The sequence below is a fragment of the Canis aureus genome, chromosome 28, assembly GCF_053574225.1.
Source record: "Canis aureus isolate CA01 chromosome 28, VMU_Caureus_v.1.0, whole genome shotgun sequence".
NCBI classification, from domain to species: Eukaryota; Metazoa; Chordata; class Mammalia; order Carnivora; family Canidae; genus Canis; species Canis aureus.
Window position 1 is genome coordinate 39,886,301 of NC_135638.1, and position 18,760 is coordinate 39,905,060.

General features: G+C 38.8%; 1 protein-coding gene across 6 annotated transcripts in view; it reads right to left on the bottom strand.

The window, feature by feature from the left end:
* The window catches only part of SNTG1 (syntrophin gamma 1), an 818,827-nt gene extending 804,406 nt beyond the window's left edge, over window positions 1-14,421 (bottom strand). For 2 of the 6 annotated variants that reach the window (XM_077876980.1, XM_077876977.1), the window contains exons 1-2: window positions 14,130-14,418; window positions 12,941-13,724 (exon numbers count right to left, since the gene is read on the bottom strand). The gene's annotated coding sequence lies outside the window, so the exon portion shown is untranslated. Of the gene's footprint in view, window positions 1-12,940; window positions 14,109-14,129 lie in introns of those variants that run through there. The other 4 variants (XM_077876979.1, XM_077876981.1, XM_077876982.1 and 1 more) reach the window with 4 other exon arrangements.
* Window positions 14,422-18,760: the final 4,339 nt, after the last annotated feature.

Genomic DNA, 18,760 nt, shown 5'->3' on the forward strand with positions numbered 1-18,760 from the left:
AGGTTTTCTACTCATGGGGTAATACGAAAAAGCATGGTTGCTGGATTGAATGGTTAGATTATGTTTAGATTTGGAAGACACTGCAAAATTGTCTTCCAAAGAGGTTGTACCATTTTGCTTTCCCACCAGCAATGAATCAGAGTTCCTTTTGATCCATGTCCTCACCAGCATTAGGTGCTGTGTTTTGCATTTTGGCCACTCTAATAGGTATGTAGTGGTATCTCCTTATTTAATGTAATTCCTTAATTACATATGATGTTGAACATCTTTTCATATGCTTTCTTGTCATCTGTATATCTTCTTTGGTAAGTTGTCTGTTTAGGTCTTTTGTCCCTTTTTTTTAAATTGGGTTGTTCATTCTTTTATTGTTGAGTTTTAAGAGTTCTTCATATATTTTGGATAATACTTCTCTATCAAATATGTCTTTTACAAATAATTTTCTCCCAATCTATGGTTTGTTATCTCATTCTCTTGATCTTAATCTGCCACAGAGCAGACATTTTTAGTTCCAATGAAATCCAACTTATCAATTATTCAATTCTTTCTCTGATTGTGTCTTGATATTGTATATAAAAGTCATCACCATACCTAAGATCAACTAGATTTTCTCCTATGTTGTCTTTTACCATTTTTCATTTTACATTTAGGTCCATGATCCATGATCCATTTTGAATTAATTCTTAAGAAGACTGTGAAATTTTTGTGTCTAGATTAATTTTTTTGCATGTGTATGTCTAGTTGTTCCAGCACCATTTGTTGAAAAGATTCTAGCATTTTTTAATTAATTCCTTTTTTTAATTGAATGGTATTGATTAAAGACTATACCCTTAGAATTTTAAACACTTGAAATTTGGCACAATATATGGTTAAGTTTTTGAAAATGTATTTGTGAACTTCTAAATAATGTAAATTGCAAATAATCTGTATTTGTATACATTGTGTGTAGGTTTTTTTTTACCTTAACTGTTCATAGCCTTATTTTTTGGTTATAGAATGTGTGAAAAATTATAAAATCAAGTTAAAAATATTTTTTAGAAAATCAGTAATTGGGAACATTATTGAATTATTTAAACTTTTGCATTAATTCTTAGACAAATATTATTGCTTTACATCTATTACATTCCAAAAACTAGTGCTCTTAAAGCACTGGTAACTGGTATAAATTCACCATCCATCAGTGGAAAGCCAGAATTTAAAACAGTATTCGTTGCTCAAATTCCTTTGTTTTCTCCATGTTATTACCTGCTTTCTGAATATGTATTATTAACATATTCTGATAAGTATCCAGAGTACTTCTAATAAGACATTCTGATTAACCCTTACTGTAAAACAAACTACATATACGTGAATGTTCATAACATTCTTTATTTATTGTAGTACCAAGTTTGAATATGTCTTTCAACCACTAGAAGGGCCAAAAAACTGGTACAATGTATATGGAATACTATTCAGTAATTCAAAGGATAAACTTCTGACATATGTACCCATTTGGATAGATCTCAAAGGCATTATACTGCATCTATGATGGGCATTAAACAGTATTTAATTTTCTTTTACTGTTCTGGAGTATAATCATTGATTAAACCATTATTTATGGTTCCATTTCAACTCAGGCATGAATTAGTTTGAGCCTGTCAACAAATCTCAAAAATTCTCTGAATGTCAGTTTCCTAACCTGATAACCTGTGGGTACATTTCAGGTTCTACCTTGTAATGACTTTGTGATTCTGAATATCCATTCTTCATATCTTTAGACTCTAAACTTCTTCAAGTCAGAAACCAAGCTTCGTCTTTAAAAGGAAATTTATACTGTATTATTCTGCATAGTAGGTAGTCTGCAAATATTGTACAAACAGAAACTGCTAAGTTATGGGCTGTGCTTGCTTCATCAGTATTCTGACCACTAAACATTGAAATTTAGAATTTTGGCAATGCCAGCAAAACCAGTGTTGAACGCAGATTATTTCTAATGGACTATGTCTTTCTACAAAGTACATTCATCCTTCTTTATGAAAGACTCAAGAATTTAAAATGGTTGAAATATTATTTCTTCATGTATTAACATTTGAATCTTATTTTATAATTTCATATATTATAGAAATTTAAGAAACTCTCAGATTTTTCACTTAATCAGTTATTCAACTAAAGTTTTTACTTTCTTAGCAGAGCTAGTTGATATACTAATCCTATTTATTAAACTTTAACCTGCCTTTGAACATTCCTTCAAAATATCCCAGAAATTTACAACCCCAGTGGTATTACAGGAACTCATACATTGCTTTAACAATTCAATATACAGATCTAATGATGTTCTATAATGTCTTGATTCAGTATCATCTGTTGAACATTTATTGCTAATTCACTTTATAACGTGCTTTATTAAAAGTCATTAAAAACTGCAGCTGCATCTCGTAATCATTTCCTAAATATAAAGACTGCATTTATAAATGATCTCCTTGTTCAAAATACTGCCATACAGCTCACAAACTCTTTGTTAGAAGCCAAGGAGCTTTTATTCTTTACAAAAAGAAATGCTAAGTAATTCATCAGTTGCCAAACTTTTTTTTTTTTTTTTTTGGCCATGCATCGGCCTTTTTCCAACTGCTCAACTTCCATGCTCATAAAGAATAGTTATAATATAGTATCAATTGATACTTACAACTTTTATCTATTTGAGTACCATCTTGCTCTTAGCATTCAATCTCTTAATGTGTATGTATCCTCAATAAACCTGAAAAAGTTCAGTGATTTGGCTCAGCTAAACACACTGAAGTGAAGCTCTTATGCAAATATTCTGTGACTACACATTGAAGGAAGAGACTGTATTTCATTTGGTTTTTTGTTAATCCCCTTGGAGAAAATAGCCTATTGGGGGCTTTACATGCTTGTAAAAATAATGTAAATGATTTCTAAGCTTCATTTAATTGATGATTAATTCAATGATTTTACTGCTTTTATATACATAAAACATTTTCTCAGAGAACTAAAGTTTGGATATGTTATGAAATTCATTTTCACAAAAATTTCATTGTATGTACTAGAATGGCTTATTTCTCAAAACAATTTCATTTATCCATAAGAATCACTGGTAAATATCTAGTATTCTTCAATTTTTTCACAGTACTCCCTAAAATAATATAGGAACACCTTTAACCTATTCAGTAAAATAGTATGCAGTATATATGTATATATCACTTTAAATATGATCCCTAGGTAGAAGGAAAAAAACCCTAAAAAAAATTTCAGTTTGACATGCCAGATGGAACACCAATAGTAACAGAAAATGATCATAATAATAAAGTACACATGAGTCACCACAACTTTTGGAAAATTTATGGAGAAACATGAGAAAGATTATAACCAAAGAGTTGTATTTAGTAAGCTCATTTACATTTAAGCCATGGAAACTTACAATTAGCAGGAAATAAATTACTCCGTTTCTCAAATAAGACCAGGACAAAGAAAGCCAATGATCACTAAATTAAAAGTAAAGGAGTTGGTTACTTCACAAAGAACTATTACATAAATCTATATAACCAGATAATTCCTTGTGCCCATGGATTGCTAATCATATACAGGTAATGGCATAGGAATTCCATTCAGATAATCTGACAAAATTATCTGCACTTTCTACTCCCCTTCTCTTTCCTCCACGTTGATAAACACCTTCTGCCCTCTATAGCTTAGCCTCACATTGAGACTCACTGCCTCAATGCCCCACATTGACTCAACTGCGACTCACTAATTCAAAGCAAAAGCTCACATTGACACTCTAAACCATCTGATTCCATCAGAGATCAGGGAATAAATCACCCACTGTTTGATGGCACATTAACTCCTTTAGGGTTACTAGAGAGCCTTTTAGTGCATTTAATGCATTTGCTAAATGGCATACTAGTAGTTTAGAAAACTTAACTGGCCTCCAAAAAGTAGATAATTTTTACTCCTTTTGTACCAAGATAAAGCCAGGCAATTGTCTGAGGAATTTGAGTGATATGCGAAAGGAATTTGAATATAGACAAGAGTAAAGTTTTTATTTGGAAATTCCAGCTATTTGTATGGAATTGGCAATACTGTGATTTTCTAAGTCATTCAACTCAATGAGAAATAAAAACTGTAGAAGAGATTTAGATTGGTCTGAAAATCCCTTATATCCATTTTCATCCTCAGAAATTTATTTTTGAAAAATATGGAGATTTTGCATATCTAAAGCAGAAAGAACTAATAATATAGATAAGAACACAAAGGAGGATATAGTAAAGAAAGACATTACTCTTAGAGATGAATTTCAACCTTTCAAGTAAAGTCAAAACCATGTTACATATTACTAATAGAGAAAAGTTAATTTTCCAGTAACTAAAGCAAAAGAGTAATTATTGAATACTTTATGTGATCATTTAAAACAAATATTTGGGGATCCCTGGGTGGCGCAGCGGTTTGGCGCCTGCCTTTGGCCCAGGGCGCGATCCTGGAGACCCGGGATCGAATCCCACATCGGGCTCCCGGTGCATGGAGCCTGCTTCTCCCTCTGCCTGTGTCTCTGCCTCTCTCTCTCTCTCTCTCTCTCTCTGTGACTATCATAAATAAATGAAAAATTAAAAAAAAATAAATAAATAAAAAAATATTTAAGTAATGGGAAGTAAGAACTTAAGCAGATCTCTTTCTTAATTTTATGTGTATCTCTTATAGATTTATGATAAACCATATTTTCTCTCACCAGACCTCCATAACCACAGGCAAAATTGATGTAATGCAACAAAGTATTCACTTTCCCAGGAATGTGGTCTGTGAACTGGCAGTGAAAAAGTAACTATATTGCTTCCTACCACATTCTAATAATAAATACGATCTTAACATTTCCTTGCCCTTGGTTTGATCCCTAGGACCTCACAATCTAAAGGATTATCTGAATCATTTTTCAAAAACCATTCTCTCTATGATCCCCAATGATCTACTTTTGGGTGAACCCAAAGGAACTTGAATCCTTACTCAAGGGCAATCCTGTGCACTTCCACAGAGTACCAACAGTGTTAACCATCTATTTTTTTTTCTTGAAATTCTACATATTTTCCCTTAACGTTTACTAAGTACTTTTTTATAATCCTCTCTCCTATTACATTTTCATTTCCAATATGAATGTTTATGCTCATAAACATGTTTTCCCTTCATTCTGTCAAATAGTTAATACATTATCATGGCTTCAGCAATAATCTTTATTGCAATGACTGAGTTGGGTATGTCAGGTTTTACCCTTTTTCTGAAACTAATGGCTCCTCCACCTGCCATTTGGCTATGACACCTTTTCACCACTCATTTGACATGTCCTAAGTCAGATGTGACATGGTTCCTTCCAAAGAACAGCATTTTACATTTATATATAACTTAGCATTTACCTAGCATGTATCAAATGCATTATCTCATTCAGACTCCTCTTCTTGATTCTTCTTTTGTTTGTTAGTGGTATCACTCTCATCTAATTATTCAGTTTTGATTGACTAATTTTTAACCTTCATCCCCTTAGGTCAAGTTCCCATCACGTCCAATGTGAATTAATGCAACAGAACCAACCCCTGGTCCTTCTTGACTCCCTGATGCTTCTAAAATATGACTTTAACATGTCATCATGTTGTCCACAAACCTCCTTATCTGTATAAGATGAGGGTCAGGATAATATGGGAGCCCCTGAGGATCCTTAAGAATCTAAACTCTTCCATAACTTACTAAAATGTCAGTAAAATACGGTTGCTGAAGCAAGTGAAGCATGTATTAGGTGAGATACCCATGTAATAGATGGCAGTTTTCTTCTCAAATCACATATAGCATGTGGAAAATTATGAAATATTGACCAAATTGTAGTTTTGATTTAATCTCGAGAGTCATTTAACTTTCTTAGACCACAACTGTCTCATTTGAAAAATAAGAATGACAGCCTTACAGATCTGTCATGAAAATCCGTAAGATTCCCTAAAGGGGACTTTTTAAAAACTGTCAATATCATACAAAGTGCCAGAGAATCATAGCATGAATAGAAATTAAAGGAGAAGGCAAATATTCCCGGAACATATTTATTATGTTTATGAAGACTCCATACAACAGTGAAATACTCTCACTCCAATTTCAAGGGGCTTTCCAGAAATTTACTGCCACAAAAAGAAAACACAAAATGGAAGATAAAAATAAATTGCTTAGCTGGATAACAGGTAAGTGACATAAAGGATTTACAAGTAGAGAAAATAATGAGCCCACAGAGAAGGAAAAAAAAAAAAGGCCTATTTATGAATTTAATGAATTAGGTGAACTACCCTACTCTTATTTACCTTAACTCTAAATGTGCCCTATCACATCACTTGTAGGTCATATTATCTATAATACATGGTGCAATATTTAGGCAATTAATCTGCTTTTGGAAATGTTACTTCTTCAATATTAAAACTGGACCAGAGGAAAAAAAGATAAATAGTCTAGTGAAACTGGAGCAAGCTAGCCGGATGATAAATGAGGGTATATTACTTTAAAATGTTGGGAAAAAAAAAAAAACACTCTCCAAGAAGAAAGAAGTACTATTATCTACACTGGTCTCTTTTCCTTATTCTGTTTTTACGTCCTTTTGATATTATACATCTTTGAGTGATAAAGTAAAAAGGACACTCACAAAGCTTTGGTGCAGTAATTACATTGAAGGTCACATTGTGTACATTTCATCCAAAAATGTTTTCTTAGAAAAGCAAGCTTTTAGAGAAACAATAAGCTTAGGAGCCTACTTTTGCTGAGCATTCTGTCAGCATTAGATACATTAAATGACTTAGAAATCTTTGATAGATTGTCTAATAATATTACAGTGGACAGTTGCTGTTCTTTCTATCCAATAATATAGTTCCCATTTACCTGAAGAATGCACCAAATTTTTTATTTGGGGATAGAGGAACTGTTATATACTTAACAGATAGTAGTCAGTAATTTATTATCTTTCTTTTTCTGAACGTAACAGTTTAGTCAAGGTTAACATCTGGGTTATTGCTGCTGTCACATGTATAAGAGGAAAGAAAGATGGTGGTGAGAAAAGATGTTGGAATAAATACGTTATGAAATATTGCTGATCTATCATCATTCCTGTTTATTCTATGGACTATTTTTCCCCCACAATATTTTTGACCATAAAAGAAATGGAGTGTATCTACTTCACCTCAGCCACTTAACATTATTTGATATTTATTTCTTGTAAACTTCTAAAAGGTATTAAGATGAGGGTTTTTGCCAAGTCATGGTTCATTCTCCTATTTTTAGATAAAAACAGGACTAGTAAATGACTCTAAGAATGTCAGCTTTAACGGATGCCACTGAAAGCAGAAAAATAATGGTTCTGGATGCCACAAAACCAAAGGCATCCTGTGAACAGAGTCCAGCATATAGCACATTTGTTCTATTTAAAAACCTTAAAAGTTAAATTAGTTGAAATTGAGATTTCACACAAACTCTGCTTTCAGTTCCCAGATCTTGATTTTATTGAGGATTGCTGAGAGTCCGGAACCTCTTGGGGGGCTTACTTTCGGTAGTTTGCTGCAGGCTGTACTGGCCAGCCACACTCATTAGCTTACATGCCTAAGCCCAGTAGGCATTTTATTTTACAATCTATGCAAATAAATGTAGGCTTGGATAAATAAACAGAAAAAGAAACGGTCTAGGACAGAGTATGAAGTAAAGAACTAGGTAGCGATGAGCATACTACACTTTGAAAGACAAAATGGGAAATTTATTTTGGAGAAATAATAAGAGAAAATTGGGCTATAGTGAGAGACATCAGATGCAGATTGACCTTACAGGCTAAGTAATAACAAATACCAACCTGACCAATCTCCTTCTGGGTAGAGGCAGTGCACAAGCCATTCTCTATGCCCTGTTACATAACCCATTCCCAACCACATTTGAGATGGAAGTTTTCTTTGTTTTACATATGAAAATGAAGAGACTCAGAGTTTACATCCTTTGCTCAAGTTTGTACAGCTAATGAGATTCTATACCAAGATTCAACTGACCCCAAATGTCACGCACTTTCCACCATAAGAGTATAGGAATGTTTTCGAGAAAAACGATCAGAGGGAAGCAGAAGAAAAGTTTTGAGCTTAACTAAACCTGTAGGTTTTCCTGGGTTTGTTTTCTAATAGACATGATAATGATTTCCCAAGAGAATCAAGAAAATAGATCATCTATTAAGTTAAGATAAAGTGATTTAACTAAGATCACGTAATCAGTTGATGAGAAAACCATATTTTAGCCTTCCCATGTACTCAGTGTATTTTTAACCATGTAATTTACACTTTTTTTCTTATCAACATTATTAAATTTCTTAATCTCAGATGCTAACTTATTTCTTACCATGGGTCCACTGAGAAGATTTAAAGAGAATGCATTATTTTTTTCAATTGTCTTATATGAATAACATTATTGTTAAAATTCTGGTATCATTTCTAAAAGATTCCTACTATCTATGAATTTATTTAGTCAGTTTATCAAGTAAGCATTTATTCCTTTAAAAAAAATTAAATCTTCAGCTCTTTGAAATGTTGAGTAACTGCTAATGTATTTGATAAACAGAAATGTAGTTATAACTAACTATAAATTTTAATTTTAGAATTTATGCAGGTATGTGCATTAAATGTGATGAAGTGATAAAGAATTAGCTACTATTCTAATGCATTGATTTGATGATTCTTTTAAGAAAATACTATTACTTTAGTTTGTTGATAATTTGAAGACTAAATTTATGAAAATCTAAATGATTTTCTGACATTTTGTATAGAATATATTCAATAAGCTTCACAGTGATAATTCAAAGATAAAGTTCTTGGTCACATGAGATTATTTTTATGATCATTCATTACCTGTTCTTTGCCCATTTTTCTTTCTTTGTTGTTTATTTCCTTTTTCCCTTTTGGCAAGTGATAAAAAATAAGACCAAAAAAAAAATCTTTAACGTCTATCACTAATTAGGTTATTTCATAATTTTCATCACAACAATCTAGATTTCTTAAACATTCTATCATAATATTTTTAGTGATACTACAGAAATCTGTAAAGACCACATATTCAAAAATTGCATTTAAAAATCATAGTCACTTTTAAAACTCCAAGAAAGAAAACAAGCAATGAAATGTTGCTTAACTGAGATTTCCTGAAGACGTCCATGAACAGAATCTAAGCTTTGGACTAATCTTCACAGCATTTTCAGGACAATTCCATGGATTAGTCCATGTTGTCTACACTTCTCTCCATCCTCACTTGCCCTAAAACAAATCTAATGCTTTCAATATGTACTGTTATATTTTCAGTTTTAAAGTCCATTTAATTCTATGAGTTTCCTTATTGACATAATGTAACTCAATGGTAATAATACCATTCTTCCTTTACAGACCAGAAAATGATGACACAAAGGCAGTGACTGATCCATTTATGGTCAAAATCAAAGTAATTAAAGTGAACTCAAGTCATGCTGACCTTGGCTTGACTATTTAGTGTAAAACATGGTGTCAATTTTGAGTAATAAATATTTTTAAACCAGTCCTACCTGCATTCTATTATCGATTCAATTAAAAAATACATGAAAATTGATGCTGAGTTAACAGGAAAATATTCTTTAGTTCTTAAATATAAAGGACATACCCACCGTACAGTAATCAGCAGGGGATTTTTCAATGATTGAAGGAATTAATGCTATCAGAGATTATTTATAATAATTCAAAGATACCGCACTCAGATTTCCAAAATGCTCTCAAAAGCATCATATCATACTTTCCAACCTTTCATAGAGTAGACATCCATTCATTCATTCCACAGATATTTAGGTGTCAGTCATACATAAAGCATTTTGCCTTAACTGGTAGGTGAAATATCCTCTTTTAGGGAAGAAAAATTAAGTTTTAGTGGGTTGAATGACTTGTCCAAGATCTAATGACAAGCAGTTCAAGAATCTTGATCTTTTAACTGTTAAACAGTGTTTGCTCTGCTACATCATGATGCATAACATATTTTATACTGCAGTGTGTTTGTTCTTTCAACACATGCCATGTAAAACTCATTCTGCTAAGCCAAACAGAAAGAATATACTAAATAAGAGATCTCTTTCCATTTAAGTGCTATTCTATGACTCACTGTACAGGGTCCTGGAGAGGTGGAGATGACTATATAAATAATTTATGACTTACAATATGCTTTTCTTCACGAGTGGCTTTTGCCACGCTTGTTAGAATTGGATGAATAAGTGGCTGCTTGCCTGGAATTTATATCTTTTAAGTGGTACAAAAATAAAAATCAATTACCAGGGGCCTTCTTAAGTTCCAATAATAATCATCTCATACTTCTAATGTGTTTTGATAAATATGTATATAACTTGTTTCACACTCAGGCAACAATTCCAAAGGCAAACTAAGGATATTTAAATCCAATATGATATCATGGTATCAGTAATTGCATTAGGATAGCAAGTTAATATTTAGATGGCCTACAGAAAAAGTTTACCAAGAAGTAGTTTTAGAGTAATTCATAATTTAAAGATTGAGGGCAGAACTCCTTGTCTGACTCTCAACTATTTCTTATTAAGAGAAGGAAAGCAATTAAACAGATTCCAGGGCTCACTGTGAATTACCTTCTGTCCTAAATACACTTTACATTTTTGTGATTATGCAGTCTTATTTCACTTTTATCCTTTGAATCTTAAATCTAAGCAACAGCCAACAATACTTATCCCTACCAACCCCCTCTTATCCCCAAGGAGACAGGATGTTGAATTATTCTGTCTGGTACTGGCCAAACCGCATGCATCTTTTTTTCTGTTACAGACCAAAATAACTATCAAAACAGCTTACTTTAATAAAATATGGATATTCTGAAATAAACTATTGATTTCTGTTTAAAGACAGGTGACTCTGTACAAAAGAAGGTTTGATTTATTAGCTCAACAACTTTTTTTTTTTTTTTTTTTTTTGAGTAGAGGACAGTTAGATATTAGCATGTAGGTAGGCATTAAATTGGTCTGCAAAAGTCTATCTCACTGTAATGACATTTCCCCAAGAATACGGATTGATATAAGCTCCCATGCACATTGCCTGAGCTTAGATGGGTGAATTTGAGTTATTTATTTCTTTGACTAAATCTCCAGAGGAATTAGGCAAAGGTAACTTTTATTTTGTGCAGTTCAGCCACATATAGGACAAGCCTGCCCCCTCTACCACTAAGAAGGTATTGCGGCCACAAACCAACAGCCATGCTTCCTGAAATACATTCTCTGCTTTCTTTTTATGCTCTGCCAACCAGGGGAGTCTCTATGTCAGTTATTTGAAAACCACAATAAAAATCGAACAATATGTTGTGATTCTCTTAAAACATGATTAATCATTCCATGTAGTAATTTCACTTCCACATCTCTCAGATTGGAAAAAAAAAATCAGGTTGTGTTAGAAGCACATTTTAGGTCTCTTGGGAAGGAATCCACACCAATGATACATTTTCTCTTTCTCAGATTATCATTTCTGACCTATATAGGACAAAATAGCCCTCAAGGAGCTCAATGACATAGATGCCTCTGCTCCCTTTCTCCCAAGCAGGCGGGTTCATGGTAAGCAGTAAGTGACAGCTAAGAATGATTTTTCCTCAGAGGGTTACTGCCACTCTGAGCCAATGGAAAACAATAAATACCATCTTAACTGCCTCAGTTGATTTCTGTGTTGAAACTGAGGAGTGTAGGTATGGATATGTATTAGAGGCATTTTATATCAGTTATATATGAACTATGAAATTAAAAGGGAAACCTAAAGAACTATAATTTTTTAAAGGGACAAACTATTTCCACAGTGTTAGGCATGCATATAGCATCCCCAATATTTACATGACTGTAGAAGTCCATACTTCCAAGTCAACACTTTCCACTGAATTGAATGTTCTCATTGGAATTGATCAACCTCTTAGTGAGATGTCAGGCATACGCTATAAATTTGTGTAACTGCCTTTACCCATGAACCCTTTTTATTAAAGCAGAATGCTTATCAAGGTCACTGTGAAAGATTGTACTTGAAAGCTCCAGGGGAAGACTCTAGAAGTAAGAATCAACAGAAGACAGATTTAATTAACACTTTAAAGTTTATGGTTTGTCAAGGACCTATTGGCCTATCGCTTTTTGGATTTCATTAACAAATGCATCTTGTAGAACGAAGAAGTCAGAATGATATCAAAAGCCAGCTCTCCTAAAAAGGGACTCTAAAGCTTCTCATTTTCTCCCTTCTGGCAGATCTGGTTTGAATAAGCAGTCTTAAGATTTAAAAGGCTGGAAAGACTATGCTAAGTAAACATGTGTGTATTTCTTTAGGTAAGATTCTACAGGTGTAAGTATACTCAGGGTCTGGGGAAGAGAGAAGGATCAAGCGTGTATGTATGCATGTGTTTGTTCTTATACATGATTTGGCAAATTATAATCATATAAAATATAATAAAAAAGGTTGCTAAACCATCTGTACTTGTAACTTTGGGTCTTGAATACTACATAACACAGACAAGATCACTTTAAAGTGCATGTATAAGAAAAAAAAACCCTTTTACAAAATGCCAGATTATACTAGTTTTGAAAAAAAAAGACACATACAAATTCAAAAAAAGATATCAGATCATCAGTAAGTAAAATACCCAAACAAGAGTTTACTATAATCATATAAGGTAATACACATTATTTTTAATATCCTTGTCACATAAGAGGCTTCAGAGAAGTAAAATATCCTATTTTGTGAGACAAGAGGTTTCCTAAGATCATGCTGCAGGAACAATCATTTAAAAATAAAATTATTTACTCCTTAATCCACAAGGCAAGATCATACTCATTGCAATCTTTCTGCTAAAACCTTTATTTAAAAAGTCATTAGAGTTGTAAATAAATAGAAGTAATAGTATTATCACTTACCAGCCAAGTAAAGGAATTAGAAGTCGTTCAGTTTCTCTAACGTGGGGATGTGAGTAGATCTGAAATCTCTTCTCACAAAGCTATTTACAAAATAGTTGCAACCCTCTGGTGAGCATTCTGTTTATTTCATGAAGTGTGGGCCTTTGAGTATTTCAACCCCTTCTGCAGAGCCCATGGTTTTTCGGAGCCTCTAAGAACTTCAACTTCACTCTCCAGCTTGCATTCCTCCCAACACCCTACGGAGAATTATTCTTGAAGTTGTTGCTCAGAGTTTAATCTGTGGAACAAGAGGACTCCTCAGAGCCCTGTATGGTAGCTATAGCAGGTGGATAAAGAGGGTTTTCGTCTATCAAGGAAGGAGGGGGGGCAAGGGGTGTCAGGCGGCACCTCCTTCTAGCTGCGAAGAGCAGGGAGCCCAGATGCCCGCGGCGACGGCAGTGGCGGCGACGGCAGCTCCGCTGTGTCCGGGCGGCAGCAGCCCAGGCCGGAGACGCTGTCCATCCCCTCCGGTGCTGAAGCACACGGACTGGAACCCAGCCGGTCCCCAGAGTCGCGCTTCCTCCACCAGCGACCGCAAAGGGCTTCCTTGTCTTCCAGTCTCACCTTCTTTCCTCTGGCGTTTTATATTTTGGTAGGGGTTAACTGCTTTTCAAAAATAATGCTCTCCTACTTATTTGGTGGCAACGTTTCCGGGCATTATCTGACATTAGAGGAAGGAATCCGTTAGAGATCAGATTTGAGCCTCTCCTCACTTTTCAGTTCAGTTCATCCCTGAACGAGTTTCCTAATGTAGAAATAAAAGGAAACGCACGCACCAGCGCGCGCATACACGCGCACGAGGAAGGGGGGGGAGGAAGGGAGGGGGAAGAGAGAGAATATGAATAAATATAGATGATGTATCGTGGAAAATCCAGAGTTTCTTTTGGTCTCTAATTACAGAAAATGGAAAGGGTTATTTTGAACGACTCCACAATCTTGATTACCAATTAGGGCGACCACACTTAAATTCTGAAAAGCCCCGTTTGAAATCCCTGGGTTAGACACAGTAAAGAGGTCGTGGGCTCTTCTTGGACCCTCCAAGAAGAAATGACGGGTTAGTTTAAAATAAATAAATAAAACGAGAGGACGGGGCGGGGGGTGGGGGGGAAGAAAAAGAAAAAGGAAAGAAAAAGCATCTCGTCTTTGCTACCTTCTAAAACGCTGCTGAACTGGCTCGGAATCGTTGCAGAGCAGCTAAGAGGATCAGCCGGACGCGGCGCGCGCGAGCGTCAGTGCTCCCGCAGCCTGGAGAAACCGGGTGGCGAGTCGCGAGCCGCGGGGGTTGCATTCCCAGGGCAGTGCTCGAGAGCCGCCCACGGCCCGGGCTCCGGCAGGGGAGCGGGAAGAGGCTGATTCCACAAAGGATAGAGTAAGAGATGCACAAAGTCAGCGGGCGGGCTCGACCATCTCCGCCCTTTTCGGGCCGGAACAATGCCCACCCCGCCGGGCTGTTGCCTGGGTTTTCAGCGCATTTCCCCTCCGCCGCCCCCGCCGCCCCCCAGCCTCTCTGGCCCGGAGTCCCCAGGCCTTCCAGGCCCTCCGCTCTCGCTCTGCACAGTGCCCCCGCCCCTGCCCGTTCTACCCGCTGTTAACAACCGGCTGATGACAAGCATAAGGAAGGGTCTGCGTGGGTGGTCCCCGGGGCGGTCACCGGGGGCTTCGCCACCCGCACTGAGCACCGCGTGCAGATGCGAGTGCTGTGGGCTGGGGGACTGGAATACAGAACGTTGAAACTGTTGGAAAACTGATCCAAATCTCATCCACCCTGGAAGAGGGAGGATGTAGCGCAACACAGCCCCCCCCACCCCCCACCCCCCTTCAGGCTCTGGCCTTAATGCAGTGAAGATTTCAGCGCCAGGACGCTGTTGGTAGACTTGGGAGGAAATTAGGGGAAGAATTACTGGGGGGGGGGGGGGGGGAGGGGGGGGCGGAGCGAAACACTATATTCTCTAGGGAGGTGGGAGAGGGGCTGTCGCCCGTCCCCGGCCTCCCTTCCTTGAACCCTTTTGCTCCGATTCTGGCAGCACCCGGGAAGTCCTAACCGCTGCGTCTTCCTCCTGCGCTTGCATTTCGGATTAGCTGGTGGGTCTGCAGCGGTCCTCGCCGGCCGAGCCGACGCGCTCTCCTAGGCCCTGCGGGCGGCGGGCGCGGGAGGCCCCAGCAGCGGCGGAGGACCCCGAGTTGTTCCTCGGGAGCGGAAACGCGTTTGATCGGGGACCACTTGGGAATGAAAAGCAGACTGACAGGCTGTTTATTCACACGAAAAGTCCGTGGTTTCGTTGGACTTGCACTGTTTGGCTGCGCAGCGCTACCGTCCTTTCCCCGGGGCTACTCGGGCTGGGGCTCGGGCCGGGGCTCGGGCTGGGGCTGGGGCTGGGGCTGGGGCTGGGGCTGGGCCGGGGCTCGGGCTGGGGCTGGGGCTGGGGCCGGGGCTGGGGCTGGGGCTGGGGCCTGGGCTCGAGCTGGGGCTGGGGCTGGGGCTGGGGCTGGGGCTGGGCCGGGGCTCGGGCTGGGGCTGGGGCTGGGGCTGGGGCTGGGGCTGGGGCTGGGGCCGGGGCTGGGGCTGGGGCTGGGGCCTGGGCTCGAGCTGGGGCTGGGGCCGGGGCTGGGGCTCGGGCTGGGGCTGGGGCTGGGGCTGGGGCTGGGGCCGGGGCTCGGGCTGGGGCTGGGGCTCGGGCTGAGGCTGGGGCTGGGGCCGGGGCTGGGGCTGGAGCTCGGGCTGGGGCTGGGGCCGGGGCTGGGGCTGGAGCTCGGGCCGGGGCTGGGGCTGGGGCTGGGGCTGGGGCTGGGGCTCGGGCTCGGGCCGGGGCTGGGGCTGGGGCCGGGGCTCGGGCTGGGGCTGGGGCTGGGGCTGGGGCTCGGGCTGGGGCTCGCGCTGGGGCTCGCGCTGGAGCTCGGGCCGGGGCTGGGGCTGGGGCTGGGGCTCGGGCTGGGGTTCGGGTTGGGGCTGGGGCTCAGGCTGGCTCGGGCTAGGGCTGGGGCTGGGGCTGGGGCTCGGGCCGGGGCTCGGGCTGGGGCTGGGGCTCGGGCTGGAGCTCGGGCCGGGGCTGGGGCTGGGGCTGGGGCCGGGGCTGGGGCTGGAGCTCGGGCTGGGGCTGGGGCCGGGGCTGGGGCTGGAGCTCGGGCCGGGGCTGGGGCTGGGGCTGGGGCTGGGGCTGGGGCTCGGGCTCGGGCCGGGGCTGGGGCTCCCGCGGCGGGCGGCGGTGGCCGCGGCTGGGCGACTGCAGGCCGCCGACCCTGTGTGCAGCTGCGCGGGGAGGAGACGCGCGGCGGGAAGCAGCCCGGGGCCAACTTACTCCCACAGGCCGGGGAAAGGTGCGGGTGTCTGCAGCCGTGCCCGATGTAGCTTTTCGGTCTCACATACACAAACCCACGCGGAATGTTTGCTACTTGAGGCTAATTGGGAAGGGCGTGTTTTGCTTTACCATCCGTGTGAAAGTAGGCGGATTTCTCAGGATTGTGGTAGATGAAATGTTCCTTTTCCTTAAACAAATGTAGAGGAACACCTGCTTCTTTTGTCCGCACAAACGAGTATGTGCCATCCGTACAAGGAAGTTTCAGAAAGTGCTGTTTTTTTGTCATAAGACGAAAATCAGCTTTGTTGTGTCAGAGCTAACTCCTCAGGTGCCACCCTCCCCTGCCAGCGAAGAGGCATCTCCCCGCAGTACTTAATTCTCGCTTATTCCAGTTGATTCAATTGTTTGAATTATTTTCTCCAGACATGTAAAAGCAAGAATAATTGCAGAAATTTAACACACCAAATAAGAGCATTTAAATGAGTCCCAGAGTACAAAGATGCTACTAATTAAAAACGTGCACTTGATTATTCAGACCTAGAGGAACAGATTCTCTAAGCATTGATTGACAGTAATGCAGAGTCTCTCTGTCTCTCTGTCTCTCTCTCTGTCTCTCTCCTCCTCCCTCTCTCTTTGCCAGGAAGAGAGAGAGAGAGAGAGAGAGAGAGAGAGAAAGCATTTGATTAATTTGAACTGTCAGTCCCAGTAAGATTATGTTAGTTTGATGTCTTTTTTTAAAGAACCAAAATCCACTCCATATTTTTCTTCATCAAGTTGTGTGACCAGTGATAGAAATTAAAATGATGAAAACTAAATGCAGTCTAACGTCTGATGCTTCAGATAAATAAAGTATGACGAAAACCGAGGTGCAGATATGCTGGAGATCAATCAAATAAATGTTTTAAGAAATGTCACCCTTGGAGCAGATTTTTTTTAAAAAAATTTAATGTAAAATTTTATTGTTTTAAATTATTATTTTTAAATGTAAACCTAGGGGCTCCTGGGTGGTTCAGTAGGTTAAGGGTTTGCCTTCCCCTCAGGTCATGATCCCAGGGTCCTGGGATTTAGCCCCTTCTTGGGGATCCCTGATCCTCAGGGAGTCTGCTTCTTCTTCTCTCTCTCTCTCTCTCTCTCTCTCTGCACCTCCCCCTACTCCTCTTGTCTCGCTAATAAATAAAAGCTTTAAATTTTTTTAATTCAAAAATGTAAAATAGTAAAATATGAATATGAAACATCAGAACCATACAGTATATGAAGCATTACATTCACAAGAAAATTTAATACTTTAGAATGGTTACCGGATCATTCAATTTCTCTGTTTCTAAAATTAGAATACAATCCCCACCCAGCCCATCCCTCACAGTATAGGAATCTTGGACAACATTAGCTTGTGGAATATTCTGAAAATAATTTGAGGTCCTTTGAATGGGAGAGTTTGAAATGTAAAGCAAAATCTCCATGCAATATGATCTAGAGTAATGATCATTATATATGAAACTCTGGCCTTCTGTATAATTTACATAAGCCTCCTATTTTGAACTACCTTGACATCATATGTAAAATGGTGATAATAAAATTCATGTGAATCTGATTGAATTGTCATATACCCAAAAAAGTCCTGTATGTAAAATCTTAATACCTTTGTATATTTCTATTAAAAATACGTAATATTATTGATGGAGTATCCCTTAATCACTATTTCTATGCCTTAATTTCAAGACTGGATAGATAACGTGGGTGATCTGGTTTTTACTAACATATTTTTCTATTTCTGTGTTATATTTATGTTTCCTTTTAGAGATAACCCAATATCCACATCTGACTCTTTCAATCAATGGCTTCAATATCTCATTATTTTGAGCTGATATTTTCTTATGGTCAAGTACAACGAGGTATTATCTATCTATTGCCAATTATTTCTGAATCGGATCCTACTTAAAATTGTTCTTTTATATGTTTCCTAATAGTATGCTAAGTTTGTTGGGGGGAAAAAAGATTCCAAAATGTAGAAAACATTGCTAAGAGAGTCCTTCAAAACAGGGTCAGGAGGATATTGAGGAGGCAGGACTATGCAGGTCTTCTGTTTCAATTCTTGGAATAGCATGAGATTCTGATTTTTGTCATTTGCAACTGGACCACCTTCAGCTAAGGTTTTCTAATTTGCTGAATTATAATCAGGTAAATCTAGAGGACTTTGTGTTTGTTTTTGTATTACTTGAGTTCAATTGACTTCAGTTACAGGAAAAAGGTGGATGGGATTGCAGAACTCCAATGACTTCAAAGTAGCTGAAGTACAAAATCCATCAGTTATATTTGTTTGATTTTTCTGTTAAGGAAGGTAACAAGTAGAAGTCAGAGAAACTTAGGAAATTGGGCTGTATAAACTATGGTTCCTCATGTGTAAGATGTCATTTTAGACAATGACTCCCTGAGCACTTTATTTATTGAGTGTAACTTGCTCAGAAAAAAAAAAAAAAAATGCTAC